At 37.5% G+C, this 13021-nt stretch overlaps 1 pseudogene; it reads right to left on the bottom strand.

Moving 5' to 3' along the window:
* Positions 1-1202: 1202 nt before the first annotated feature.
* Positions 1203-13021, bottom strand: part of LOC105756952 (Krueppel-like factor 8) — a 62083-nt pseudogene continuing 50264 nt past the window's right edge.

The following is a 13021-nucleotide window of genomic DNA, read 5'->3' as shown; positions in this document are numbered from 1 at the left end:
AGTAGCTTTCTAGAAGCTTTTCTTCTGGCAGGTGTGAAGTTTTTTGCCCAACAAGCAAGAAATTTCTTTTGAGGCATCTATCCTCAAGAAACTTATTTGTCCTTTCTATTATTAATTAGGAAGCTGATTATCTGCAAGAGAGATCTTCACATGCAGCAGGTGTTGAAAGAGACCAGATTTGGCATTTTTCACATACTTGTTTTCATTTTAGCCTCATCGCAGCACCATGAAGAAGGCTTTGTGGCTCTTTTGTATCTGAGAGGAAGTACACTCAGTTTAGCTGTCATCAACACTATCTGTGAAGCTAAATGCTAATAAAAAGCCACCTATGTGCAGCTACAGCAGAGCTACGAATGCTATCCCCATGGGCCACATACGAGCATCTAGTTTTAATGACGTGAGACATCTGTTTGTGCCACTGGAGGCCAGAACCACCAGTCAATTGTTTCAGAGTCCAGGCCCTGTAGTCAGATCTGGGAATAAACGCCTTTCAGCCTATTACCAACTGCATGATCTTGGACAAGTTACTTAAATTCTCTGAGCTTTAGTTTCCTTATCTATATGAGAGAGTTACAGTGATTTCCTCATTACATTAAAAAAAAAAAAAGTCATATCAATGACAGCTAACACGCCATATTTCTTATTTAGTAAGTGCCAGAAGTTCACTAAGAGTTTTATATGCAATATCTAAGTTAACTCTCAAAATAGCCCTGGGATCTGCACTAGTGATATTTCTATTTTATAGAGAAGAATTGAAAACCTTTGAAATATAAAGTAGTTTGCTTAGATTTGAAGATAGTAAGTGCTCAAACTGGGATTAAATCTATGTTGGCTGATCTTAAATTGATGCTTTTAAACTTTATTCTGTACGATCTTTGTATATGTAAAGTAGTTAATGTGGTTTTTGGAATGCAGTAAGGACCAAATATATTACTAGTATTGCTATTACTCTGTCTAGTCTCAAATCAAATTACAACTTAAAAGGTAAAATATATATACTCTATAAACTGGTTAATATTTTATGGACCTAAGGTTTAAGTAAAAATGTTAAGCAGGGCAGGATCAGGATGAACGTAACAATTTTTGGAGTATTAATCTAATGTTAAGAGGCAGAATGTATTGGAGGGTAAACAGAGAAAGATGATAGCAGGACCTGAAAAGAGAATAGATGAAGAGAGGTGTGGACCAGGAAAGGAGCATCATCAATGGTAGTAGTTTTGCCATCTTCCCCGGTGAATTGGGAAAGTGATGGCAGCCTTGGACCCATCTGCAAGTATGGGAGTCTATACCATGATTACAAATGATTGCACATCAGCAGTATGGCCTGTGGGCCAGCCAGCTCATCGTGCACACTGACTAAGGGGATGGTGTGAGTTACATGTAAGATCTGTTGGCTGTCTGTACTCTGGGAGAAGGCCAAAATAGAAGTCCTGGGAACAGAATGATAGAGGTTCTTGCTTGAATTGGCTATGCCAGATGCTGAGGGATTCTTGCAAATGTATTCTCTGCCACGGGGGTCTGTGGAGCAGGCTGTGGCTTGAGAGGACAATAGCCTGATGCTTCCAGCATGCTGGCAGGCGGGAGAGACTTGACTGGTGAAAGGGAGAGGTCTAAACAATAGTTTCCACCTGGGACATGTTGAAATCATAAGTTCTTCTGAGGGTTCTATCTTGATGTTAATAAACAGCACTGGATTCTACCTGGAGTTAGCATTCAAGTGTGGAGGGGATATTATACCATCATCTCTCTATCGTCTCAGGGAGTCCCTGGGTGGTGCAAACGGTTAACAGTTCTGCTGCTAACCAAAAGGTTCGAGGTTCGAGTTTACCCGGAGGTGACTCAGAAGAAAGGTCTTGAGATCTGCTTCAAAAAATCAGCCATTGAAAACCTTATGGAACACAGTTCTACTCTGACACACATGGGGTCACCATGAGTCGGAGATGATGCAACAGCAACTGGAAAAAAGCCATGCTGATATAAATAAGCAGAAAATATGGTGGTTACATTCATGGCGTTCACATTATTAAGCGTTTTAGTCAATGTTGTCAATATTCAGAATTTTATAAGGAGTGCAGAACCCCTCATTGTGAATCCGCTTCACATGGTTGAATTTCAAAGGGAAAATGCAACTGCTTTTTAATTATTTATAGGGACAGTCTTAACTCTTTACAAAGAGGAATCTTAGACTGTTGTGTCTCTTCTACCAACTTCCTGAATTCTAATAACAAGTAGGCCTTTACTTCTTTCCAATGCTACCTCATAGAATCAGTTTGAACTATCGAAAATACTGCAAAGTTTCACCTCAAAAAAAAAATAACTTGGCACGTTTTGAGTGAAAACAGAGAATTATAATAGAAACCGTTATGCCTGCCTTGACTGCTGTGAGCAGACCTCACGTTTTCACAGTCACCCAGGGTTAATGCAGCAGGAGGGCCCTGTCCTAGATTCTTTATGTCTCCGACTACTTTATTTCCTTTCTCCTCACCCCAGGGGAACATTTCCTTTTTCCCTGTGTCTTGGGGTCTATGAGATAACATTAGCCCTTCTAGCTCTTTATTTTTTTGCTAGCTGTTTATCTTCTAGCTTTCTTTTCTATCAATTCCCATATTTTGTTCTTTCTGCTTCTGTATGAACAAGACTGGATTCACTATTAAATTAAAGACCGAAAAAATAATAAGTTACCATTTGTTGAACACCTATTATGAACCAGGCAGGATAGGTCTGTCACATGCTTTATTTCTAATAAAACAACCCTATAAGAATAGTGTTAATATCCACATTTTACAGTTGTGGAAACTGAGGCTCAGAGACTAAGGAAATTGCCAAAGTTCACACAGCCAGAAAGTAGCAAAGTTGATGTAAGACCTCAGGTATGTTGCCTTCCAAAGACCACACTCTCTTCACTGTGCTATGAGTCTGTCCACTTGGTCTAGCTTAGCACTAGTTACCTTCCCAGACATGGAGTACTACTGGTAATCTTTCAATGATGATCATGGCACTTATAACTTCATGTAAGTATTAAGTTTCTGCTTTGATTTCTGCTACCTTTTCTTGCTTTTGCCAGCCTCTCTGGGAGCTGCAGCTCTAAGTGGGAACTTACTAGACTGTGCACTCCTGTCTGACTTCAGAGAGTCTGCTCTTTGCCTCCTATCAGCCTGATTAACCAGTTATCACTGCCTGTCCACCAAATGCTGGCGCTTACAAAGAAGTTTTAACTTCAATGGCTGAGTTTCTTGGAAATGTTTTCATACTTATATTGGAGTTTTCTGATTGCCCTCAAATACACCTTAGCTGTTCTCCCTGAAGCAGTACCAGTCAGAATACAGATGCAGGAAACAAAAACCTAGCTATTTTAAGCAGAAAGAAATTCAGCACAAGGAAGGAGTAGCCTCTGGGAAAGTCCTCCAGGAATGGCCCTCAGAACAACACTGAGGAGCCAGGGGAGCTGCTCCCTCTGCCACAATCAAGGGGTGAGAATCACCAGTCCACTCCAGTGGGCCCTGCAACTGCTGCTGGATACCCTCATGGCAGTGACTGGGCACCGGTGCACTATTTCAGAAAGACCCAATGTCTCTGGCTGTGACTGTTCACAGAAACACCAAAGAACTAATCATAGTCTTCCATGCCCCCTCCATCTTGTGGATCTTGCATGAGTGGACCTCACTGGTAGAACCTACTTGGCATCTAGAACCCTAGCTGCAAGGGAGTTTGAAATGTAATTTTTAGTGTGCCAGGCTCTGCCACACAGAAACACATTTTAGAAAGAGGGAGGGATAGAGCATCCGTAAGCCAATTCTCCTGTTCAACAGGGGGGTATTTGGTGAACGTTGTTGGTTTTGGTATAAAAGTGAGATGGAGAATAATTGTAATAATGTAAACAACAATCAAACACACTATGTCAATACCTCAGTTATCTGGATGATTGTCTGGTGTCTTGCCTTACTGATGGGCATAAATATTTATGTTTTGTGGATTATACTATTTGACAAAGGGCTTTTCCTTTCTCAAGCCTACAAATTACCTCTTAACTGGAGAAAATCTGTCTTAAACACTCTGTGACTCCATATAGAGGGACTCAAAGTATAGAATTTAAACTCTACAAGCCTTCTGCTATAAAGAGACTAAAGAGAATGGAAGGATATCATACTGTATAAAGCTACTATAGCTCTTTTCTCTACCCCAGTTTCTGGAGAATATCTAGAAGATAATTTTGCAGGCTTTTTGTGCTGCTAACAGTGCTAATCATTGATCATTAGTGTCTTTAATTTTAAATGGAATATTTTCTCTGTTCCCACTGAGTGTTGTCAAAAATGAAATACAACCACTACAAGAAAAGTATTAATCATATCAGTTCAAGGTCAGAACTTCAATGGAATGCTCAAAAAATCAAAACAGTGTGCCCTTAATATGATGATATATACTTATAAACAGGGCTTTGTGGTTCATGCCATCAAGCACGTTGCAAAGTCTTGCCAATAATTTTATTGCCATAAAAATTGGAGAGTCAATTACTTAAAAGTGTAATCTTAGCCTTTAGGGGATTAATTTTAAATCTAATTTAAAAAAGAGTTTTTTAAATATCTATTTTAACAAAAATTTACTTAGTAATTTAAGATTAGAAAACAGTTTCAAGTGAGTGCTGCTGAAATTAAAAGAAGCTGGATACGTGGGTTTTTTCCAAGGTGGTCGTATTTCCCTCGAGGCCAATTGGTCACTGATGAACCATCTGTCCAGAACCATTCATCTGTGTTTTGAGAACCCAGGATCAATCAAACTCTCTGTTTGGATAGTCAACTATTGTTTTCTAAGTAAAGATGGATGACGATAGGTGAATATAATGTTTTTAGGTTTAACTTTAATGATGTCTATTTATTTTTCTGAAATTGGAAAAATACCAGGGCAGTATTTTGGAATTTTGCCTTATCTCACAATTAAGTTCTTATTAGAAACTGGGAAAAGGAAACAGTTGAAGTGTATTTAGAAGTTTCATGGTTTTTTTAAAAATTTTGTGTTAATGGTACTTTCTTATGGGGTTATTTGAATATACTGCCAGTGATGGAATTGGATGTCTGTAAAAAATAAATTACTGAGGATTTTTCTATTTTGAAACACTATTTTTTGAGGCACCAAAACCATGGTGTTATTCTTCTATTCCAAGGTCCGTATACTCTACTGCCTATCTCTCAGATATGGCCCTTCCCCATTATAGCTACAAGTATACATAAAGTATATTGTGCTATTGTGTACATAAACTGCAGTTTTTAGCCTTGCACATACAAGTTAAGGTGATAATTTGAAATTGGAATGTCTAGAAAGTGATGCATAATATAGGTTAAGTTTTTTACTCAACCATTTGTTCATTTATTCACTGAAGATTTATTGAACATCTGCTGTCTGTCAGACACATTTTATATTGCACAATTATTATTTGTTTAATTATCATCTATCTCTTTTATTGGACAGTCAGAACCTCCTATCTCAGTGGCTGGATCAATAGCTAACAGTATATTGTCTATGCATACTTGTCAAACAAATGAATGTAAAGATTCAAAAAATGATTTTTAAAAATGAAAGGAAAAGAAAAAGAGAAACTAACATTTATTTAGCATCACTTTCTAGAGAGTCTAATTTAAAGTTAACTTTTATTTAGTGTATGTTAGATAATCTGTGAATCATTTCAAGTACATTATATTCTTTATTTTATTCAATTCTTACTCTAAACCTTTGAGGAAGGATGAAAATTGTCTTCGTTTTCTGGTGCTGCTGTAACAGAAATACCTCAGGTGGGTGGCTTTAAAGAACAGAAATTTATTTTCACACAGTTCTGTAGGAAGAAGTCCAAATCAGGGTCTCAGCCATGTCAGTTTCTTCCTTGTAGGTAGTCTGAGATTTTCCTTGGTTTCTTGGTATTCCTTAGCTTATAGGCAATCCTCACATGGCATCTGTCTTCCCCCATATGTGTCTCTGTCTGTTCTGCTCTCTTTATAACTCAGAAGTGATGAGATTTTAGAACCCACTATATTAGGGTATGATATAATTAACATAACAAAGAAAATCCTATTTTCAAACAGGATTACATTCACTGGTATAAGGGTTCGGATTCTAATACATATTTGGCGGGGTGGGAAGGACACAAGTCAATCTATAACAAAAATGAATAGAATCAGTGAGATTTAACATCTTGTTCAGAGTTATTGGGCTGGTTAAGTCAGCGCTGGGAGGTGAGCTTGGAGTCCATGTGCTCTAAATTGCAACAGTTGGCCACACAAAAAACTCATACCACTTTACCAGGTTAAATAAGGAAAACATTCTACAGCCGTTGTATTGCATTAAAAAGGATTTTTAATAAGCTTTAAAACTGATCCTATTGAAATCATTTCTTTCAATGCAGTAGCCACTATTATGTGTTCGCTTTAAAACTGGGAGGAGGACAGCAAGGTTTGGTATTAATTATTGTTGTAAAAGTTCTGGCCAATTTAAAAAAGATATGAAACATAAATTTTAATGGTAAATATAGGAAAACAACAGGAAATAATATTGTTTGTAGTTGATGTGTTTAGATATCTAGAAGAATCAAAAAACTTGAGGAAAATTGTTAAAATTTAAGAGAATTGTGGCCAGATGCATGATATATATTACAGTAATAACCCTTCTTTACTTTATTCATATGATAAGCATTTCTATGTGCAATCAATATTTTAAATATGGATATGGTGAGGAACGAAATGGACAAAATTTCTGTTCTTGCTGAGCTTATATTCTACAGGAAAGAGACAAATAACAATATTTGTATCAGTGCATATAGTGCTTATGTGCTAGATACTCATTTTTCTAAGTGTTTTTTCATACATGCACACATACTCAAATACACAAAACTATTAATTGGTAGATGACTAAACAGTTTTATGAGGTAGATACTATTATTATTCCCATTTTAAAGATATTTGAGAAATTGAGTCGTAGAGAGGTAAGGAATTTGGCTAGGTTCACAGAGTCATAGGTATCACAGACAATATTCAAATCCAAGAAATTCACACTCTTACGTCAGGTGTGATTAGTGATACGAAGAAAAAGTAAAGCCGGAAAGGGGATGGAGAGTGGAAGGGGTGCTATTTTATTTAGTGTGTTTATCAAAGGCCTCTGGGATGAGATGGCATTTAAGAGAGATCTGACTGTGAGAGTAATATTTACCCATGAAGTTATCTAAGGATATAAACAAACAAAAATTCCAGGCAGTGGGGACAGAAGATGCAAATGTCCTGTGGTTGGAGCATACTTGATGAGTTTTAAGTATACCAAGGAAGCCAGTTTAGCTAGAATAAAGTAAGTAAGGGGGAGAATCTACCACACATCTATCAGTTTGTTGTACTGTGGTGACTTGCATGTTGCTGTGATCCTGGAAGCTATGTCACTGGTATTTCAAATACTAACAGGGTCACCCATGGTGGGCAGGTTTCAGCGGAGCTTCCAAACAAAGACAGACTAGGAAGAAGGACCTGGCAGTCTACTGAAAAAACTGGCCACTGAAAACCTTATGAATAGCAGTGGAACATTATCTGATATAGTGTGGGAAGATGAGACCCTCAGATTGGAAGGCACTCATAATATGACTGGGGAAGAGTTGCCTTCTCAAAGTAGCGTCGAACTTGATGGCATAGATAGAGTCAAGCTTTTGGGACCTTCATTTGCTGAAGACATGACTGAAAATGAGAAGAAAAAGCTGCAAACATCCATTAATAATCAGAATGTGAAATGTACAAAGAATGAATCTAGGAATATTGGAAGTCATCAAAAAAGAAATGGAATGTATAAAGATCGATATCCTAGGCATTAGTGAGCTGAAATGGACTGGAACTGGCCATTTTGAATCAGATAATCATATGGTCTACTATGATGGGAAAGACAAATTGAAGAGGAATGGCATTGCATTCATCATCAAAAAGAACATTTCAAGATCTATCCTGAAGTGTAAAGCTGTCAGTGATAGGATAATATCCATACACCTACAAGGAAGACCAGTTAATAAAACTATTATTCAAATTTATGCACCAAACACTAATGCCAAAGATGAGGAAGTTGAAGATTTCTACTAACTTCTGCAGTCTGAAATTGATCAAACATGCAATCAAGATGCATTGATAATTACTAGTGATTGGAATGTGAAAGTTGGAAACAAAGAAGAAGGATCTGCAGTTGGAAAATAAGACCTTTGTGATAGAAACGACGCCAGAGATCACATGATAAAATTTTGCAAGACCGACGATGTATTCATTGCAAATACCTTTTTTCAACAACACAAATGCCAACTATACATGTGGACCTCATCAGATGGAATACAAAAATCGACTGCATCTGTGGAAAGAAACGACGAAGAGGCTCAATATCATCAGTCAGAACAAGGCCAGGGGCCAACTATGGAACAGACCATCCATTGCTCATATGCAAATTTAAGTTGAAGAAAATTAAAACAAGTCTACGATAGCCAAAATACGAACTTGAGTGTATCCCACCTGAATTTGGAAATCATTTCAACAATAGATTTGACACATTGAACACTAATGACCAAAGACCAGACAAGTTGTGGAATGACATCGAGGATATTATACATGAAGGAAACAAAAGATCATTAAAAAGACAGGAAAGAAAGAAAAGACCTATGTGGCTTTCAGCAGCAACTCTGAAATTGCTCTGGAATGTAGAGTAGCTAAAGGAAATGGAAGAAATGATGCAGTAAAAGAACTGAAGAGAAGATTTCAAAGGCCAGCTTGACAAGACAAAGTAAAGTATTATAATACAATGTGCAAAGACCTGGAGTTAGAAAACCAAAGGGAAGAACATGCTTGACATTTCTCAAGCTGAAAGAACTGAAGAAAAAATTCAAGACTTGAGTTGCAATTTTGAGGGATTTTTTGAGCAAAATATTGAACAACACAGGAAACAGCAAAAGAAGATGGAAGGAATGCACAGAGTCACTGTACCAAAAAGAATTTATTGACATTCAGCCATTTTGGGAGGTGGCATATTATCAAAAATGGATGGTATAGAAGGAAGAAGTCCAAACCATATGAAAGGCATTGGCAAAAAACAAGGCACCAGGAATTGATGGAGTACCAATTGAGATGTTTCAACAAATGGATGCAGCGCTGGAGATGCTCATTTGTCCGTGCCAAGAAATTTGGAAGTCAGCTACCTGGCCAACTGACTGGAAGAGATCCATGTTTGTGCCTATTCCAAAGAAAGGGGGTCTAACAGAATGAGGAAATTATTGAACAATATCATACACAAATAAAATTTTGCTGGAGATAATGTAAAAACAGTTGTAGCAGTACACTGATGGGGAACTGCTAGAAACTCAAGCTGGATTCAGAAGAGGACATGGAGGGAGGGATACAATTACTGATGTCAGATGACTCTTGGCTGAAAGCAGAGAATACCAGAAAAGTGTTTACCTGTGTTTTATTGACTATGCAAAGGCATTCCACTGTGTGGATCATAACAAATCATGGATAACATTGCAAAGAATGGGAATTCCAGGGCACTTAATTGTGTTCATGAGGAGCCTGTACCTATACCAAGAGGCAGTTGTTTGAACAGAACAAGGGGATACTGCGTGGTTTAAAGTCAGAAAAAGTGTGCATCAGGGTTGTATGCTTTCACCACACTTATTCAATCTGTGTGCTGAGCAAATAATGTGTGTGCTAAGAAGCTGGACTATATGAAGAAGTACATGGCAACAGTACTTGAGGAAGACTAATTAACAACATGCTATATGCAGATGATATGACCTTGCTTGCTGAAAGTGAAGAGGACTTGAAGCACTTACTGATGAAGATCAAAGACCATAGCCTTCAATATGGATTACACCTCAACTTAAAGAAAACAAAAATCCTCAGAAGTGGACCGATAAGCAACATCATGACAAATGGAGAAAATATTCAAGTTGTCAAGAATTTCATTTTACTTGGATCCACACTAAACACCCATGGAAGCAGCAGTCAAGAAATCAAATGACATATTGCATTGGACAAATCTGCTGTAAAAGACTTCTTTAGAGTGTTGAAAAGCAAAATTGTCACTTTGAGGACTAAGGTGCACCTCACCCAAGCCATGTTATTTTCAAACTCCTCATATGCATGTGAAAGCTAGACAATGAATAAGGAAGACAGAAGAAGAATTGATGCCTTTGAATTACAGTGTTGGCAAAGAATATTGAATATACCATGGAATGCCAGAAGAACAAACAAATCTGTCTTGGAAGAAATACAGCCAGATACTCCTTGGAAATGAGATTGAAGAGACTTGGTTTCATGTACTTTGGACATGTTATTAGGAGGGATCAGTCCCTGGAGAAGGACCTCATGCTTGGTAAGGTACAGGGTGAGAGAAGAAGAGGAAGACCCTCAACGAGATGGATTGACACAGTAGCTGCAAGGACGGGCTCAAGCATAGCAATGGGTGTGAGGATGGTGCAGACTGGGTAGTGTTTATTCTGTTGTATATTGGGTCTCTATGACTCAGAAACAACCCAACGGAACCTAACAAAAACAACAAACGGGAGAATTGAGATGATGCCATATTTGTAGATTTGGGCAAGAGCATGAGGTCAGATCTTTAGATGTAGACTATATATGGGTTTTGGATTATTTTGTTAGATGTGGGAAGCCATTGGGATATTCTGAGCATAGGTTTGGAAGAATGTAATATTTTCACAAGGCCTATTCTAATAGGTTGATTAAGACTACCCTATAGACTTGCAAGATTGGAAGCAGGGAAGTTAATTAGGAATTTATTACAATTGTCTAGGCAGAAGAGAATGGTAACTTGACCAGGTGATAAGAAGTAGGTAGATTCTGGATGTATTTTGAAAGACAAACCAGTGAGAATTATTGATAGATTAATTCTGTGGTGAGTGAGAAATGGAAGGGTCAAGATGACCCTACAGTTTTTAACCTGAGTAATTGGATGAATAGAGTTGCCATTTACTGAGAAGGGGAATATTGAACGAAAACTATAATGGGGATAAGGAGAATCAGGAATTTTATTTTGGACATTTTAAGTTTCAGATGTTGATTACACATCTAAGTTGAGATGTTGACAATAGGTACTTGCATCTGGAGACCCGGGCTAGAGATACATTTGTAGGAATCACCAGGTCATGAATGATTTTAAAGCTTAGGGCCTGTGGGGGCTCAGTTAAGGATGAGTATAGGTAGAAAAGTCTGAGGACTGAGTCCTAAGGTATTCTGGCCTTTAGAGTTTGGTACTATGAAGAGCCTGGGAAAAGTGGCCAGTGAAGTAGTGGCCTTAAGTACTTTGTGTCCCCAAAACCAAGAAAAAAGTGTTTTAGAGGAGCGAGTAATCAACAATTAAATATTACCAGTAGATCAGATAGGATGGAGACTGGTAATTGATGATTGGATTTGTTGATAAGGAGGTCACCAGTGACCTTGACAACAGCAATTGTTTTCCTGTTTGCCATGGGTCCAAGACGGAATGGGAGGAGGAGAGATGGAAAGAAAGAGTGAGTATAGTCAACTTTTGAATTTTACTCTAAAGAAAATAGCTTGCGGGAGGATGTAAAATTAAGGGGGATTTTTTTCCTCAAGATTGTGGATATTGCACATGTTGCTTACTCATGAGAATGATCCAGTAGAGGAGAAAAATCTATAATGCCGGAGAACAAGAACCAATTGCTGGACTGAGATTTTTCAGTGGTCAAATGTACAAGTCTAGCACCCAAATGGAGCTTTTGGTCCCAAGTGGGAGTGTGCATACTTCGTTCTGTGTAACAGGAGGGAGGCAGAGTATATGGATTCAGATGTGGGTAGGTTGGTAGATTTGGAAGTGGAATGATGTAGTAGTTTTTTTACTTTATTTTATTTATTTATTTTGGTGAAAATATACTCAACAAAACATACACCTGCTCATCAATTTCTACACGTACAGATCAATAACATTGGTTATATTTTTCACAATTTGTCACCGTTCTCATTGTCTATACCCATATTGTTTCACCACCATTAACTTTTAATCTCTATGCCCCTTAAAGTTTTCAGCTGTGCTTTGGAGTTACTGTTCTCAATTTGATTGTATATAGATAATTCTTTAAAAGAGCAAAATGTTCAAGGTCAACGTTCTTTATTAATTGAGCTAACCTATTGTTTTGTTTATAGATAACTTCATGTGATAGTTTCGGTTCAAAAATGAAAGTTTATTCTAGGAAAATAGATCTGGGGGTTCCCTCAGTCTCAATGGTTCTAGGAAGTCTGGTTTCCATAGAAATTTGATGTTCCATTCCCCATTTTTCCTCCTTTAGATCAGATTCAGCTATTGGGTCCTTAACTAAAACATTAAGTAATGGTAGCTGGCACGATCCATTTCTAGAAGTTCTGTTTTGATTGCTTCTATTTTCTACATAAAATAAGAAGCAGGGTCATTTGCTGAAAATGAGGAAGGGAAAAGAAGTACTAGAGATTTGAGGCAAAGGTATATAAAAGTCATCTAGGAATAGATCAATGGAACAGAATTGAGAATCCAGACATAAATTCATCTACCTATGAGCAACTGATATTTGACAAAGGCCCAAAGTCTGTTATTTGGGGAAAAGACAGTCTCTTTAACAAATGGTGCTGGCAAAGCTGGATATCCGTATGCAAAAAACTGAAACAAGACACATACCTCACACCACACACAAAAACTAACTCAAAATGGATGAAAGACCTAAATATAAAATAAAAAATGATAAAGATCATGGAAGAAAAAATAGGGACAACACTAGGAGCCCTAATACATGACATAAACAGAATACAAACCATAAGTAACAATGCACAAACAGCAGAAGAGAAACTAAATAACTGGGAGCTTCTAAAAATCAAACACTTATGCTTTTCAAAAGACTTCACAAAAAGAGTATAAAGACAACCTACAGATTGGGAAAATTTTTTTGGCTATGACAAATCCAATCAGCATCTAATCTCTAAAATCTACAAGATACTGCAAAACCTCAACAACAAAAAGACAA

The sequence above is a fragment of the Trichechus manatus genome, unplaced genomic scaffold (assembly GCF_000243295.1).
Source record: "Trichechus manatus latirostris isolate Lorelei unplaced genomic scaffold, TriManLat1.0 scaffold00009, whole genome shotgun sequence".
In the NCBI taxonomy this organism is placed as follows: Eukaryota; Metazoa; Chordata; class Mammalia; order Sirenia; family Trichechidae; genus Trichechus; species Trichechus manatus.
The sequence above is the reverse complement of the archived record's forward strand: the minus strand, read 5'-3'. Positions and strand labels throughout refer to the sequence as shown.